The 6,317-nt window shown below is 52.2% G+C and overlaps 1 non-coding gene across 1 annotated transcript; it reads right to left on the reverse strand.

Moving 5' to 3' along the window:
• Nucleotides 1–4,079: 4,079 nt before the first annotated feature.
• On the reverse strand, nt 4,080–4,152 carry TRNAR-CCU. Its single transcript has one exon. It is a non-coding gene; the product is annotated as a tRNA-Arg (tRNA).
• Nucleotides 4,153–6,317: the final 2,165 nt, after the last annotated feature.

Here is a 6,317-nt window from a genome sequence, read left to right on the forward strand (position 1 = left end):
TTCCCTCTCATAAGTGCACATTCCTCACATTCACTCAGAAGCCAAATACCCCATTTAATCATCTTACAGAAATGTCTCCATCTGCTGGCAGCGAGGCAACTGGGTAGGTTGCTGACAGAGCTGAGCACCACCTTTCTGCCAGCCATTTTTAGAGAAGAACCCCATCCTAGAGTCACCCCTCCCTCCTTCAGCACCTCCACATCTGTGGTTCTGAGTGGCAGTAGGATGATTAGGGGGCAAATCTGGGGCTGGAAGGGGGGTATGGTCAGCCTGTAAGGAGTAACCAGGTGGGGCAGACCCAGAGAGAGGCTGTGGGCTGCTGGTTGGTGGTTGAGATCAGAGCTCTAGATCAAAGCTGTACAGCGACCTGACACCCAGGGCTGACATAGTGACTCGATGAACCCCAAACCCTTGTTACTAAGGGCATTGAGGAGTCTCTGTCCATTAATAACTTCTGGGAGCTCCCCAGCAGGCTGTGGGTGTCAGCCACCTCCTGCCTCACAGGTTAGACTCTTGGTGCTGTGCCAGCCACCCCCTCGCTTGCAGGCCCAGTGTAGGAAGAAGGAGGCCTGGTGCTGGCAGGAAAGTGTTTTGATTAATCGAGCTCTGTGTTATGGGCACAGAAGGGGGAAAGGAGGGGGAGTTTATGCTCCCCCAGGGATGCCACTGAAGCCTCCTTGTGGGCTCCTCAAGGTCTGCTGGGAACTATGATGTCCCCCTTTTGCCACCTCAAAGGCTCCCTCTTGGACACAGTGGGTTCACCTGCTGGCTGGAAGCGTGTGGGGGCTGCGCCGTAAAAGCCCACCTCTGAGCAGCCATGTCAGGGACTCGGGCTTAATCCAAGTGCAGAATCTTCAGTTGTGTATGTTTTGCTCCTTTCCCACTTCTGTCCAAGTGGCAAGTGAGAAACGGACGAGACACGCTGGCCCGAAGACGCCTCCCTCCCACTTCCCTGTAGGCTGTGCAAAGCCCTTGGCCTGCCTCATGCCTCGTCAGGAAAGCGCGGCTATGCTGCCCAAGCCTGAGTCTCGTCCACAGCCTGGCCCACCATGGCTGATGGAGTTCAGAGCTATGCAAGTCAATGGCAGGTCGAGTCGGGAGCCTCAGCTCTTTCTCCTGGCAGCCACACACGCTGCCTAGCACCCGGAGAGCCTCCCTTGTGTTCTCCTGCAGCAGCTGCCTGCCGGTGTGGGTGGGAAAAGAGGACCAAGAAGCACTGCGGCCTGAGGCTGGGACAGGAGGCCCTCACCACGCCCAGGCAGCCAGAGAGCTCCCTGGCAGGCTGACACCTCAGCCACCTCTTGCCTCATGGTCTAGGCTCTTGGTGCTCTGCTGGTCACAGCCTTGCTTGAAGGCCAGAGGGGTAAGGAACAAGCCCATGCACAGCAGAAGATGGCTTTGACCCATTAACTGTGGGATTATGGACCTAGCATGCTTCCACTGCACCACTCTGCTGGCTTTGTACCTGCAGCAGCCAGCACCCAGCCTCCAGCATCCACACTAGTGCCTTGTGAGCACTAGTGCTGGCAGGCAGATGTGCAGGCTTCTAGGCAGCAGCCTTGGTTAGCACATATTTGTGTCTCTGTGGTGCAATGGCTCAGTGGAGTCCGCTATTAATTGAGAAGATTGTGGTTCAAACCTACCCAGGGACAGTGGCTGAATTTCTCCATTTTTCCTGGCTGCCTTCCTCTCTGTCCCAGGACTGTCAGTCACGTTCACACTCGCTGCTTACTCAGCTCAGCACTTATTCTCAAAACTCTGCCAAAGCACCTCAGTCCTGCCCCTCCATGACCCTTCCAGGCAGAAGAGGGCCAAAAGGATTCCCCTCTTGGGGCTAATTCCATCCCTTGCCACAGGGCTGTTTCAGCCTCCCGTGAGAAGGGAATGATGGTGCTTGTATGAGCAAGTGTCTTAACTCATTCTCCCAGTTTTCAATCAAACTCTGCAGAGTGGGTCAGATCCTCAGCTGCTCGAAACTTGTGTCATTGATGTCAGTGGAGCTATACGGATTTACACCAGCTGAGGATATGGCCCATACCTTTTAAAGCTGTATCCCCACCTAACCCTAGGGAGCCGAGCATAGGTAGTGTTGTCTAGTGGCCAGAACAGAGGCCAGGGAGCCAGGAGCCCAGACAAGTCCCTGTTGCTCTCTGCGTCTCAGGTTTTCCACCTTTGCAGTGTCACCTTCCCCTTGGGTGAAACCTGCTACAGAAGCGCACAGTGATCCTTGCTTTCGTTCGGCTTCCCTCTCCCCCCTACTCATCTTGCCACCACATTCCCTCCATGTCGCCACCCCCTGACACGGAGACCCCTTCACCACTGATGGGATGGATGGCGAGACCATCTTGAGACCATCTCAAGAGAGCCGCTCTTGTTGCTCTGCAGGCACGGCAGGACCCCAGGCCTTGGAGAGGCTAAGCAGAGGGGCAAGCAGCTGAGTTCTTCCTTTTCACTCCCACTTGACTCAAGTATCTGCATCACATTTGTGACATAACCAAGTGGCCCAGGGAGTCCAGGGCCAGGTTCTCTGAGCTCAGGCTCAGCGGTGTAAACTGGGAAGAGAAGAGGAAAAGAGGGGGAAGGAGGGAGAGGAGGAGTTTTATTGCCAAAGCAGGTTCCAGCGACATGACTAGCAGTGACCAAGGCCAGGTCTGTGCTACGGGACTAGAGCGGCACAGTAGAGACCTAGCCGACAGCCACAGAAGGGGTTTTAATGTCACTGCAGGAACCCCACCCCCAAAGTGACAGCAGCCAGGCTGATGGAAGCATCTTCTGTCGATACCGCCGCGTCTATAGCAGGGGGGAGAATGGCACAGCTACATCGGGGGGTGGGTTTTTCACAGCCCTGAGCCCTGTAGTTATGTCAGCCTAGACCAGGCCTGAGTCAGGTGGAACACAAAGCCGAGAGCTCAGGTAAGTCTCTGACCGAGCTGGGGAAGGGCTACAGAACAAGCTAGATACAAGGGGGAGAGGTGCTCAGAAGCAGAGGACTGCTGAGATCTGGACACTGCTTTGACTAGTTCAGATGATCTCTCACGTCTGACGTGAACAAACGCGTTGGATTTTTTCAGCTCTCACACCTCTCCCAGTCACAAATCACATTTCAGTATTGAATGTTTCCATTGCTCTTCTTGTGCAGTGATGGGGACTGTCCTCCATTCTTACTGTGGAAAATCACAGCAGCAAGATGGAGTCTGGAGTCACATGGGCAAATCACATGTCCATGCATGACTCAGTTTGCAGGCCAGCACCTTTGTTTACATGTTAGTTTGATATTCCCAGGAAAGCTCAGATGTGGATTGGCATCTCCCAAAGTCCAGTGTCAGTGAAGCATTTCTTGATTGGGCACTTCCTGAGAATAGTCCTTTCTCAAGAAGCTGACCAAATGCATCACTGAGGCTACCTGGAATCAAATCCATTTGAGATACAAATACATAGCCCATATGCATAACTTCAAATACAAAAATGGTACACGCATACAGCTAGTATAATTATAACCAGCAAATCATAACCTTGTCATAGATACCTCACATGACAACCTTTGCACATTGGCCTCATGCCATGTAGCCGTGTTGTCTCAAAGGGCGAAAGCAGGAAGAATGGTGCCTTCATAGACAACCCAATATTCCATAACATAGTTAAGGAAAATATTTCTCAATGAACTCTCAGTAAAAGATCAGAAACAGCCAGTGTCTGCACCAGTCTACGGGCATTGGTATTTTCTTGAAATTTGTCAGACCAACCTAGCTAACACCTACCACACACTTGAACCTCTTCTTTTCACACTGTTGCTCATTCTCAAGGTCTGCTTTGCCTCCAGACAGATCCATTCTCTTTCAGTACGGCCTTGCTCTTTCACTGAGGTGTTGGAGTAAACACTTCCCTTCACTCTAGTCTCAGACAAACACTAGTATTAACTGTTTGCTACTGCTGGGTTTAGAAAGCATTTGTGGAGTGGAAGATGCCATTTCTGGGGGATTGTTCCCAAGCTGCAGTACTTTGTGTTCAAACATCTCCCAGCTTCCTTGGTGAAAACAACACCAGGTTTCTTTGCAATATACAAGGAGCAAGTAGCTTTTCACCCCAGATGGGACTTGAACCCACAATCTCTGGCTTAGGAAGCCAATGCCTTATCCATTAGGCCACTGGGGCTCTTAAATGCACATGAAAGAGGGATGGAAATTCCCTCTCATAATTGCATATTCCTCACATTCACTCAGAAGCAAAATACCCCATTTAATGGCCTTACAGAAATGTCTGCATCCCCTGGCAGCGAGGCAACTGGGCAGGTCGTTGACAGAACTGAGCACCACCTTTCTACCAGCCATCTTTAGAGAAGAACCCCACCCTAGCGTCACCCCTCCCTCCTTCAGCACCTCCACGTCTGTGGCTCTGAGTGGCAGTAGGATGATTAGGGGGCAAATCCAGGGCTGGAAGAGGGGTAAGGTCAGTCTGTAAGGAGTAACCAGGTGGGCTACTGGTCAGTTGTTGGGATCAGAGCTCTAGATCAAAGCTGCACAGTGACCTGACACCCAGGGTTACAGGGCTGACATAGTGACCCCCTTACTGGCCTTGATGAACCCCAAACCCTTGTTACTAAGGGCATTGAGGAGTCTCTGTCCATTAATAACTTCTGGGAGCTCCCCAGCAGGCTGTGGGCATCAGCCGCCTCCTGTCTCACAGGTTAGACTCTTGGTGCCATGCAAGCTGTCCCCTCGCTTGCAGGCCCAGTGTAAGAAGAAGGAGGCCTGGTGCTGGCAGAAGAGGGTTTGGATTAATCGAGCTCTGTTATAGGCACAGAAGGGGGAAGGGAGGGGGAGTTCATGCTCCCCCAGGGATGCCACTGAAGCCTCCTTGTGGGCTCCTCAAGGTCTGCCGGGAACTGTGATGTCCCCCTTTTGCCACCTCAGAGGCTCCCTCTTGGACACAGTGGGTTCACCTGCTGGCTGGAAGCGTGTGGGGGCTGCGCCATAAAAGCTTGTCTCTGAGCAGCCATGTCAGGGACTCGGGCTTAACCCAAGTGCCGAATCTTCAGTCGTGTATGTTTCGCTCCTTTCCCACTTCTGTCCAAGTGGCAAGTGAGAAACGGACAAGACCCGCCGGCCCGAAGACGCCTCCCTCTCACTTCCCTGTAGGCTGTGTAAAGCTCTTGGCCTGCCTTATGCCTCGTCAGGAAAGAGCAGCCATGCTGCCCAAGCCTGAGTCACGTCCGCAGCCTGGCCTGCCACGGCTGACTGCGCGCAGAGCCACACGAGTCAATGGCAGGTTGAGTCGGGAGCCTCGGCTCTTTCTCCTGACAGCCACACATCGCTGCCTAGAGCCCCGAAAGCCTCCCTCGTGTTCTCCCGCAGCAGCCGCCTGCCGGGACCAGGAAGCACTGCAGCCTCAGGCCGGGACAGGAGGCCCTCGCCACACCCAGGCCAGCCTCTTGCCTTCAGCCCAGGCAGCCAGAGGTGCCGGGGAGCTCCCTGGCAGGCCGCCGCCTCAGCCTGGAAATAAGGAAAAGGCGATGAATAAAGAAGTCAGGAAATAACAAGGAAATGAAGGGGTTTGTCTGATTTACCATCTTCTCAGCTACCGATCAAAGTTAAAGACCTAAAGTCAACCTATCGGCATAAGTACAGATGGTTGGATGGAAATTAAAAGGAGCTGCTGTCACAAGTGTTAGGTGCCTGCAAGCAGCATGCAGATCCTTTAAAAAAGCTGCAGTTAGAGGCTCAGATGAAACGTATGCCCTAAATCAAAAATGACAATAGGAGGACCAGCAGAACGCCACTGTAGGTAAATGGCAGAGTAATGGAGCTGTTAGAGGCAAAAAGTCATTCTTCAAAATTTGGAAATCAGATCCTAGTGAGGAAGGTGCACAAACTCTGGCCTGTTAAGTGTCAAAGTCTAAGAAGTCAGGCCAAGAAAGAATCTGAGAAGCAACGTGCTAAAGACACAAAAGCTAAGCATAAGAATGTTTTTAAGTATGTCAGCAGCAGGTAGCCTGCCAAAGAGGTAGTGAGGCCACTAGCTGACAAAGGAGCACACTACGAAGACAAGGCCATTGCAAAGAAGCTCCATGAACTCTCTCTGCATCGATCTTCACTGCAGAAGACAGGAGGGAGAGTCCCACCTTGGAGCTCTCCTTATTGGGTGACAAATCTGAGGTACCATCCCAGTATAAGAAGTTTTAGAACAAATTGTTCAATTAAACAGGAAGAAGTCAGCTGGACCAGGTGGCATTCAACCATGAGTTCTGAGGGAACTCAAATTTTAAATTGCAGAACAACTAGCCGTAGCACACAAGCTACCACTGAAGCAAGCCTCTGTTG

Source organism: Gopherus evgoodei, chromosome 3 (genome assembly GCF_007399415.2).
Source record: "Gopherus evgoodei ecotype Sinaloan lineage chromosome 3, rGopEvg1_v1.p, whole genome shotgun sequence".
NCBI classification, from domain to species: domain Eukaryota; kingdom Metazoa; phylum Chordata; order Testudines; family Testudinidae; genus Gopherus; species Gopherus evgoodei.